This window comes from Lolium rigidum, chromosome 1 (genome assembly GCF_022539505.1).
Source record: "Lolium rigidum isolate FL_2022 chromosome 1, APGP_CSIRO_Lrig_0.1, whole genome shotgun sequence".
NCBI classification, from domain to species: domain Eukaryota; kingdom Viridiplantae; phylum Streptophyta; class Magnoliopsida; order Poales; family Poaceae; genus Lolium; species Lolium rigidum.
Genome location: NC_061508.1, coordinates 308,079,581 through 308,090,225, shown reverse-complemented (window position 1 = coordinate 308,090,225; position 10,645 = coordinate 308,079,581). Strand labels below are relative to the sequence as shown.

Here is a 10,645-nt window from a genome sequence, read left to right as displayed (position 1 = left end):
TACTTCAATAGATGCTTTAAATCACCAGGAAATATGTGGATGGAGGCCGATAATACGCCTCACCGTATACAAAACACATTTTGCTGGTCCACTATAACCACGTCTAAAATCTAACCCAACAGATTCGAGCAATATGTGAATAGTTGTACGCAACAGAACAATGTTTTCCGACCAATACATAGAGGGAAGAAATATCTTGTAATGTATTCATGCAAGGACGCGCTTATATTTGGACAGTGTATTCCAAGCCATATGGAACAAAACAGATTGGGTGTTCAACATCGTACAGTATTAATTACAAACCATATGAGACGCCTAAGATTAGTGTTCATGGTTTCACAGCATTATTACAGGACTTCAAAGAAACTGGAATTCGGCGCTCACGTTATTTAGGACCATAGTCTACGGCCTGTAGGAAACAAATAAATTCGGTAGTCATCAGTGGCATACATCAAGTTTTGCACCGTGTGTAGCTGATGAGTGGAGCAGCACTTCACTCAGGCAGGTTCAATGGTCACGACTTGACGCAGTAGGACGTCACAGCAAAAAGTGACGATCAGATATCTTTTCCGCTTCCTTCTGGTCTTGTACAACTCCCATTTTCATCGCGGTTTCTTCTATTTTCATACTATTGCCTAGAAAACAGATTGAGAAACGATCATACCATCTCTTGATACGGGAATCAATAATAATGTTATGGGAACACGCAAAATGATATTATACTTGATTTACCTATTAATACGTATGGAATGTGCTTAATCTTTTGCCAATCTGGATCTCCAGCTGTTATGCACGAACTCAGCAACACCTCACACTCGGTACGGAGGTTGAAGTCCTTAATAGACTGAGGCAGTGTTGGAAGCGACCGGATTCTACGGCAAGAAGAAATCATTAGCGTCTGCAGTGATGTCAGGCGCTCCATGCAACACGAGCCCATCGACACCTCATTGCAGCGTGTCAGGTCTAAGCGCTCAAGAGACAGCGGCAGTGCTGGAAGCGACCGAATATTTTGGCAGCACGAGATGTGCAGCGTCTGCAGTGACGTCAGGTGCTCCATGTAATCTGGCAAGGCGTGCCAGTCGCAGAACTGAATCGTGAGCTCACGGAGATGAGCGCAAAACCCACCAAGTTCAGGACCAGGTTGTGGGCTGCATCTGATGAGCTGGAGATGGTTCACGTGCTTTGGGCCACCGTTGTGCATCCAGCTTGGATACCTCGAGCCTTTGTAACTCTCGATAATCAGTGATTTAAGATCCCTGGGTGGGCAAAGACCCTCTAGTACCTCTGCCTGTACTTCTGGACTTCCACCTCTCGACCACCAGGACAGTCGCAGTGCAGTGAGCCCTTCCTTACTGGCCAGATTGGCCTCCAGAGCTTCCGCCTTGCTTTCAACCTTTTCCAGGCCCCTGATCAACAGCTGTCCGCGAAGCTTGTTTAGGTTCTCGAGTTGCTTTAACTCATGGCCTTGTCCCCTTTTTACATTAAAGACTGCCATTGTTCGGAGTGACGGCAGACTGCCGATACTTGCAAGATCCACATCTCGGAAGCAGATTACATGCCGCAAGTTAACGAGGCTACAAATATCTTCACAAGAGGAAAACACCACATTCTCAATCCAACCAAAATCTAGAATCTGCATGTGGCATAGCTTTGTAAAAGTGGCCGGTAAAATCATGCTTCGGCCTCTATTCTGATAAAAAACAGGCCGGAAAGCAAGATACCTAAGGTGGCTTAATTGATCAATACATGCTGGGATTGGCACATCTGAGGAGATATCACAACTCATAAAATCTCCGGCTTTTATGGTAAGCACACGCAACTTTCTTAACCTCTTAAACATACACTTCAAGACTTGCACCTCAACTGCTAGATTATTTGCACTACCAATGATTAGAGTGCGTAAGTTGCACAATTGGCATATCTTCTTAGTTATCAATTCTTCAGTATAGGTCCGAACAAAGATATGGCGGACGTTTGGAAGAACTTCCACTACTGGGCATTTTCCATGCAGTTCCCAACTATTTTCGATTCTGAAACAGTCACTTCCAGCGGCCCTCTCCGCTAAATCATGCAACAAATCATGAACTAAATAGTAGTCGCTCTCATGGGGATATTCCTTTGCTCTAAGTTGCAGAAATGAGGCTGACACTAGTTCATCAAAGTATTCCTGGCAAATATCTTCCATTTCCTCTCCTTCACTAGTGCATCTTGCAAATCCTTCTGCAGCCCAAAGCCTAACTAACTCATGACGTTCCAACCAATGTCTCCGAGGAAATATACTGCAGAAAGCAAAGCATCGCTTGACCTACTCGTGTAGATGATGGTAGTTCCACCACAGAGCTCCCATCGTCTCATTCAAAAGGTCCCGATCTCGAACACTTCTCCAGAACTCAATGTTTTGCCTTATACGCAACTGTCCTCTGACTATTCTGGCTGCTAGAGGCAACCCCTTCAGCTTCTTCGCAATCTCTCTCCCAATGTCTTCCAGTATTCTGCTAGCATGATCATCAACACGTACGTCGTGGAGTGCATAATGCATGAGTAAATTCCAGAAGACATCTTCATCTAGGACAGACATAGGAATACATCTCCGTTTCGCTGCACCTAGAGCTAACAATGCATCTTCAGTTCGACTAGTCACTAGGACCTTGCTTCCTGCCTCTCCAGCCTTCAGCGGTGAGAGTATTTGTTGCAGGTTCCGAGACTGCGTTGCATCTCTAATATTGTACCAAACATCATCTAATACCAAAAGGAAGCGTTTTCCACATAGTTTCTCCTCCAACATATCTTGTAAGGTGTCAAGATTTCTCAATTGAGGGCACAAACTACCCGTAGCAGCCTCAAACATCTTCATGTAAATGTCATCCACGCAAAAATCCTGAGAAACATGAACCCACATTACAAGGTCAAAATGGGCATCCTTTTTCTCACAGCCACAAACAAGTTGCGCAAGGGTTGATTTCCCAGAACCACCGATGCCATGAATGCCAACTACAGAATAACACAGAGCACTATTGGTGTCAGGCTGACCATCTTCTTCCTTCTCATGAAGTATTGTTACGATCTTATCACAATCTTCATCTCGTCCGATTATCTTCGATAGAGGCCGCGAAGTAGTGACACTACCTCGTGAGTTGGCAGAAACAAGATGGCTCTGGTCTGCACTACTTATGCTTCGCAAGTTCATCAGTTTCAAGACTTCACATGCATAGTCTACGGATTGAAGCCCCACCCACACCTTAGGCGTTATATGATTCATCGTTCCGATATGTATTTCGCCTAGATTTTTTAGTTTGGCATCTTTTTTGAACTCGAGACCTCAAAGAAACGGCTGTGTGCATCCTGGTTATGCAGAGGCTGGATGTAATTGCTTTCTCATAAGTAATAAAGCATCCTTTATCAAAAAAAAAAAAAAAAAAAAAAAGACTTCACATGCATCATTTATGACCTCTTCTATTCTCTCTAGCTTATTTTCAACTTAAGTTTTGACATACCGCTCCCCTGCAAAACAAAATGGCACTTGAGAAACCGGTGTATGTAGAAGGCCCAAATAAAAGAAGAAATCAGTTCATTTTTGTAGCTTTTTTTTGTGGGCCATTTTTGTAGCTTCATTTGCACTAAAGCTAGTCCAGATTACATGTCCAAGTTCGTTACAACTTCTATTTTTAGTTTTCTCCTCTTTGATGACAGCATCATTCATAGCATATTATTTGTTGGGTTTTACACAGTTTGGATAAAGAATGCAGGAGAAATCGTAGAATACATGTGCCAAAGTCATATAGTTGCTTTTTTCAAATAGTTTAGAGAAGCCGAATAAACTTTTATATCTTTATTCATGACATCAAGAATACCGTGAACAGAACCATTGGATTACCCACGAAACGGTAAGTAAGAGCAGAGGAGACAAGAAAGGTGACCCGAGGTGTTTATGGTCTCCGTCCCCTGCACCGGTGAGTCGGTGACGCTGCTAGTCCACCCCACCTCCGACAGCCTTGCAGTCCTTCGAGGTGCGGTGGACCCTGGCTTCTCGCCGACGCGAGAGTTCGTGTTACTTGTTTAAGTTTGTTTGTGTGTCATCGTCAGAGTATTGAGGCGGCGGTGACATCCTGTTGTTAGAATAAGATCCTCCTTGTCCTATTCCCGCACCGGTGATGCGTCCAGCGCTGCTGGGGCGCATGGAGCTGTTTTTCGATGGATTCCCTGCCTCCCTGGAATCAGAGGCGAATCCATGATTGATTTAGGTAGGGGGCGAGGTGATGGGTCAAAAAGTCCACGTATGCACCATGTAGATAAATTTGATAGTCAACCTACTAAAAAAATATGACATGACCTGAAACCTAGTTGTGACAAAATATTGTCCTACGAAAAGTAAAGATAAGTGAATGAGAATAATCATATATAACTAAATTGATGGACTTCGCTAGCATTTATACTGCTTTGGATGGAAAATAATCATTGGTTTGGCGAGAATTGAAACTTGACATACCGATGCGCACGCATAATGAAACATATGGGGTGAATGAACTAATGTTGTTTTGTGTGAAGTGATCAATGTTGCCGGGCTAAATATGTACGGGGAACTAAATCCATGCCATGTTCGACCCCCTCTGCCACTGGGTAGAGACATAGAGTTAAAAGTTGAATCAGATCTGCTGGTCATCAACTCGACGAAGCACCCGAGGGTCCGAGCTTCCTATTGATTATGTCTATGGTAGACAATGCCGCCTTTGATCGATCTGTTCACAGAATCGATCGTGTCTAATCCACTCAGGTTAGCGTGTGCATCAATGACGTTTGGCTAATTGGTTTGGGCTTTGGTCCATTCTGCACGTAGTGCACCTGAAGGTTAAGCCTCATCTTGGATAATGGCCAAATATTCCGTTTAACATCAGTTTAGCAGTGTAGCCCCTGGTGGGGGGCGATCCATGGCGGGGCCTGGCCACCGCTTGCCCCTCCCTGGATCCACATCAATGCCTTATTAGGATCTGGCCAGTTTCCGTGTTTTTTTTTTGGTATGCTTTCAGTTTTAAAACTTTTGATCTACAACTCTCATCATTATCGACGTTTGCTACCCTGATGTGTTAGACAACTTATCGTTTATCTACTACAACAAGTTTTACTACATAGCCTATACCCGGCTACTGTGAGGAAGGGACGAAGACTGTGGTGCACCTTCAGCTTGCTCTAGTGATTTCTATTACTTTAGGTATTTTTTATTACTATATATGATTATTAATAGATGGGTGAACCTTTTTGCAAAAAATAGAACCCATTTATATCACATTGATTAAGCTAGCAAAATAAGTCAATGGGTTTATCAATACAAAACGATGAGATCTGGTTAAGTATAAATGGTTACGAGAAGCAAATTAGTCTAGAATAGCACAGATCAATTGGATTCTGTTGAACCAAGCCCTTACATGCTAGCTCCGCCAGGTCGCCTGTGCTAATGATTGATACGGTTATGTATCAAGCAAATTCCTGTTGTTGCCGCTTTTTGCAGGGAAGGTTATGGTCACGGAGGTGTAAAGCCACTGTGTCCCAAATAAACCAGAAAAATCAAAGGTTCTGTGATAGCAATACTAACATTCTTTTCATGTATTTCCTCCGATTTATAATAAGTACCATGGCTTTAGTTAAAATTTGGATAAAACTGAACTAAAGCCTTTATGGATCAGAGCGAGCAATTCTTTTGCATATAAAAACTTCTGGAACGGAGATAAATACCAACACATAGAGGTAGGGAATGACCTTATGTTTTAGTGGAGAGCTCTTCGCCACCGCAGACCAGATCTCCTTCAAGTGACGTGAAGGCCCGGCGACCTCTGACTTGAGCCTGTCATTTTGTATCTTCTTCTCGAGACGGTAATACTCAACATCATCCAAGATTTCTTCTGCGTCATAGAAAGCAGATTTAAGTTTACTGTACAGCCCCTCCAACCGAGGCCTGTAAGGGCTCTCCTCAACCGCTCCCATCACCCGCTCCAGCAATAAAATCTTCGGCTCAAGCTCACTCAGCTTCTCCGATGCATCAAAGCCAAGATACGAGGATGCTTTCTTGAACAGATCGGAGATGACGGGGGAGGCGATCCACCCTGCGGCTTTCATGCCCCATCCTATCGCGACAGCTGCAGTCACTGCTTCCGCCATTCAAAGCCCCAAGTTCTTGGCAGTTCTGAGCGATTTCCTTTAAAGAAAGATTTCTTGGAATGCCTAAGGACATGTCTGGACATGGCGAGTTCTTGGTGCAGCTACGTGGTTATCTGTGAGCCGGAGAGGCATCTTCCTGGAAAGAAAGAGGCATGTTAAGCAAGTTGTTCAAAGTTCAGGTCCAACTTTGAATAACTATTGGAGAAAATGATCGAACACCTTGTGTACGGGGCGGGAGCGAGGTGGTCTCGGAGGGTTGATGGGATGTGTGACTTGCGGCGAAGGTCGAAGAAGAAGAGTCGAGCGAGTAAAAGGGCGGAGCTCAAATGGTGGTGCGGAGGCAGCAAAAATGTGTGGTTGGAGATGCCGACGGCCGGATCCAATGTGTGCGCCCCTGCGGGAGCTCTGTAGGTTCCCAAAAGTCGGCGACATCGGCGGTGTCGGATAGGCCTGCGCGTGGTCGCTAGGTGGCAGCGTTGTCCAGGCTTGTGCGAACCAAGCCAACTCCGATGATTGAGATAGACAAGGAGTTGCATACAAAAAAAATTAAGGGCCCCTAATTTATTCTAAAAAAGTGTGGCAAATTATAAAATTCCCCAAAATTTCTTGGGATAGTACATGATTTTTGTCCCTTATACTAATGAAATTAAAAAAAAAGCGTGTGAAATGATCAAATATCCCGCCACCTTCGGCAATATGGAGTAGAGAAAAACTCGGATCAAGGTGCTTGGACCGCTGGAATGGAGGAAGACGCTAGATTCTGGTGCCCCGACAGCTGGAGTGGAGGAAGACACTGGATTTAGCTGCTTCGGCCGAGAAGTGGAGGAAGACGCCGACTCCGGCTGGTGGCTAGCATCCCAATTTTTGATAATGACCGTCGCCTCTACCCCTCCAACGCTAGCCACGCCGGACCCAAGCACGAGCGACCTCATCGCCGTGTTGGTGGGAATGGGTTTGGAAGAGACGTGGTGACCGGCAAGGGGAAGAGTGCTTGTCGGGTTCGGGAAAACCATGGTATCCCGAACCCACTGAGTTCGGGTCCATGTGCACCTTCACGGGGCGTCGATCTGGTTTACTAAGATCGGTTATCAAGCCCAAGAAGGTACCCCGAATCCATGGTTTCGGGGAGGAATCGCCATCCTAACGATCGTCCCTAGCCTGCATGAGCTGTGACTCGGGTTCGACTCATCCTTGACCACTTTATACATGGTCTGTCGAGGATTAGAGGGAGGCAGATGTCGAGTCTGTGCCTTCTAGCCTAGTTATCAGCTATGTCGTCCCGGCGTAAGCACATCTCGAATCGTGTTCAAAGTGCAACCAAGACCAGAGGAGAGAGATTGTAACCAAGCCGTTTCAAAAAGGTCTATGCGTAGGACGGTGCAAAGAATCCCCAAAGAACAATGAAGATAGTTCTTCGGGAACAGAAAGCATGCCGGGTTAGGGACCATGGTCAAAAGACAGGACGGGGCGAGGATAGAGCGTTTGGCTGATAGCGTTCGTCGCCTGTATGGCGCCGCCCACCCGCTGCTCGTCTTGTCGTGTAATGGATAGCTTTTTCTTCGTCACTTCCAGTAAAGAGTCGAGGCACAGTATCATGTCGGCCACTGTGGTATCCCCTTGGCAGTATAAAAGGAAGACCGCAACCAAAGGAGAAGAGAGATGACTCCTAGCTAGAATCTCCGACAACTACAAGGAGTTCACATTGTAATCGACCACCAAAGAATCAATACATTTAGGCAAGTGTAGGTTTGTTATCCTCCAGGTGGCCCGAACCTGGGCAATCCTTGTGTTTTCTTGCAGTTCGATGATGATCTAGAGTTCCTTTGCCGCTCCATACCAAAACTCTTAAAGGGGTATCACAATAACTTTGGTGTCCGAGTTTCGAAGCTCGAAATTTGGCACGTGGGGGCGCAATTGCTCTACGATCCGTCATCCCAGCGACAATCATGGTCGAAACAAGATCCGCCATGAAGCCCGCCTTGCGTAGGATGAAGAAGGTGAGCGCTCGTAACAACCCAAATTTTGGCCCTCCTTAAATTTTCTAGACAAAACATTTTTCCCTACTTCAAATATTTTGTTTGGATTTCTATGTCTTCTTAAATTCTCAAAACCTTAGCAAAGCTTGAGAAAATTTTGATTTGACCTCTTACAATTTTGAGCCTATGACATGATCCATTGCATATGTTTTCCAGCCTCAAAATTATTTTCTAGATTTATTTTAAGAAAAGCTTTTGTTCCTAGCTTTACAAACGAACCCTAAGACCTATGCTTCTGAAAATTCACCAAAAATCATGGATTGACCCCTAGACCCCACTTCTCTAAAAATATCTCATCGTCACTTTGGGACCAACACAAAAATCCTCCAGCCTTTTGTTTTTGCCCTTCTTAATCTTTTTCAAAATAGTTTGCAAAGTAAATTTCTTTCCAGATCCAGTGCCCAAACTAGGTGCCCCTATAGTATACCCAACATATGCACAAACCTTGGATCAATTACTTGTTGAAAGCCTCAACAAAACCTTCTAACCATTCTTATGCTGGTTCGAACTTTCAAAATATTTGCATTACCAACTATTTTTCCTAGATGGACAAGTATACTTTAGGATGCACATTAAAAAGGCCTACATCATACCAAACCCCAACTTCAAAATATTTCATCTTTTTCCCCAATACCACTTCTGATTTTTTTGCTAGTTCTGAACTTCTGAAAAAACTCCATTCCGCGCTTTCGAATCTTGAAGAACTATAGATACCAAAGTTGTGGAGCATCTTCCTATTCACAGAACCGCCAAGCAGCTACGTGACGGCGCTGCTGCAGAGCTCCGGCTCACCGTCCCTCTGCTCGCCCAATAAATAGAACACACAAAGGTTCCTTTGCTGTGTTAGCACCTCCAAAGTTTCTCTTAAATGATCCAAGTCAACAGGAATAGGTCTGGGCCTGCCATGCTTAATTTTATTAAGTATGTTTAGCTTAATTCCATTGTAGTTGTTCTTTTCTCTTCAGATTCATTTCTTCCATAAATTATGATCTGTGTCTTGATCTTCATCTTGTTGTCTGTGCAGATTTATGACATCTTCCAGCTGCTCCCAGGAAATATTCAAGTTGGTGTCTTCTCTGCTACCATGCATGCCTCCTGAAGCCCTTGAGATCACCCGCAAGTTCATGAACAAATCTGTGAGGATCTTTGTCAAGAGGGATGAGCTCACCCTTGAGGGTATCAAGCAGTTCTATGTCAATGTGTAGAAGGAAGAGCGGAAGCTTGACACACTCTGTGACATGTATGAAACTCTTGCCATCACCCAGAGTGTCATATTTGTGAACACCCGCCGCAAGGTGGACTGGCTCACCGACAAGATGAAGGGCAGGGATCACACACAGTTTCTGCTACTCATGTAGACATGGACCAGAACACCAGGGACATCATCATAGGGAGTTCAGATCTGGTTCTTCACGTGTGCTCATCACCACTGATCTGCTTGCTCGTGGTATTGATGTACAGCACGTATCCCTGGTCATCAACTACGATCTTCCTACCCAGCCAGAGAACTACCTCCATCGTATCGGTCGTAGTGGTCGGTTCGGAAGAAAAGGTGTTGCCATCAACTTTGTGACCCGTGAAGATGAGCGTATGCTGTTTGACATCCAGAAGTTCTACAACGTTGTGATTGAAGAGCTCCCAGCCAACGTTGCCGACTTCCTGTAGATCAAAGCTCTTCCGAACATATGGTAAGAGCATCTCCACTCGTTGGACCTGCCCAGGACGAAATCCGGACGAAACTACCGTCGGATTGGACGAAATAAAGTCATGGGGAGTACCGTAGTTCCAGTCGTCTACCCGGAGTTCGGCGGACATAGTTTAAATTCAAACAAACCATCGTCCCGCGCTACAAATACGGCCAGTTGATCGGCAAAAAGACCAGCAAAAGGATCAGCCACAGATCGGCGATAGGAGGAAAATTACACGGAAACAGGCTCATCGGCAGTCCCGGCTGGCACGGCGGTGTCCGACGGACCAGTTTCCTCACACGCCGTGGTCGAAGCGGCGACAGTCGAGGACGAAGCAGCGGCAGTCGACGTCGAAGCAGCGGCAGCCGGCGTCGAAGCAGCGGCAGTCGACGTCGAAGCAGCGGTAGTCGACGGCGTAGACGGCAAGGAAGACGAGGTAGGAGCCGGCGGAGACGATGAAGAACTGGCCGGAGTGGGTCGGAGGATGTCGCTGCGGTGGCCCTGGTACCAAATCCTCGTCTCCTCGTCCATCAGATCCGTGTTCCCGCCCATCAGAAATGCCAAGTCAGTGTTCCTCTTCTTCGCCGCCGTCGTCGTCTTCGGCGAGGCGATCCGGGCGCCTTGGTTGGCGAGCATCTCCCGCCACCTGCCGTCGAACTTGTCGTCCCTCCCGGCGGCGTGCGTCCTCGCGTCGGCCCAGCACTTATCGAACGACGCCCGCAGCCTCGTCGGCGGGATTGCCCGTCTTTTTGAGCTCTTTGAGCTTCTTCT

The 10,645-nt window shown here is 45.9% G+C and overlaps 2 pseudogenes; one reads left to right on the top strand and one right to left on the bottom strand.

Annotated features, from left to right (window-relative positions):
* Nucleotides 1-385: 385 nt before the first annotated feature.
* LOC124661209 lies at nucleotides 386-6,150 on the bottom strand (annotated as a pseudogene).
* A 1,967-nt stretch (nucleotides 6,151-8,117) lies between these two features.
* Nucleotides 8,118-9,864, top strand: LOC124661199 (annotated as a pseudogene).
* Nucleotides 9,865-10,645: the final 781 nt, after the last annotated feature.